Genomic DNA, 241 nt, shown 5'->3' with positions numbered 1-241 from the left:
CGTTTACTAATGTTACATAATCGTATTCAATTTTAGTACTAGAGTGTATCTCCATTATTACAATGTATTTGGTCTTAGTACAAACTTCCTGGTTATATTGATTCATAAAAGAAATATAGATATCGAGAGAGAAGTAGAAACCCTTTCAATGTTTAATTAGCCACAACTTGGCTAATTAAACATTGATAGGGAAAAGAGGTCCAAGTGTGTGTATTTATATTCGTGTCGCTGTGACCGCATT

This window comes from Penaeus monodon, chromosome 29 (genome assembly GCF_015228065.2).
Source record: "Penaeus monodon isolate SGIC_2016 chromosome 29, NSTDA_Pmon_1, whole genome shotgun sequence".
Taxonomy (NCBI): domain Eukaryota; kingdom Metazoa; phylum Arthropoda; class Malacostraca; order Decapoda; family Penaeidae; genus Penaeus; species Penaeus monodon.
Note: the sequence above shows the minus strand (reverse complement) of the source record.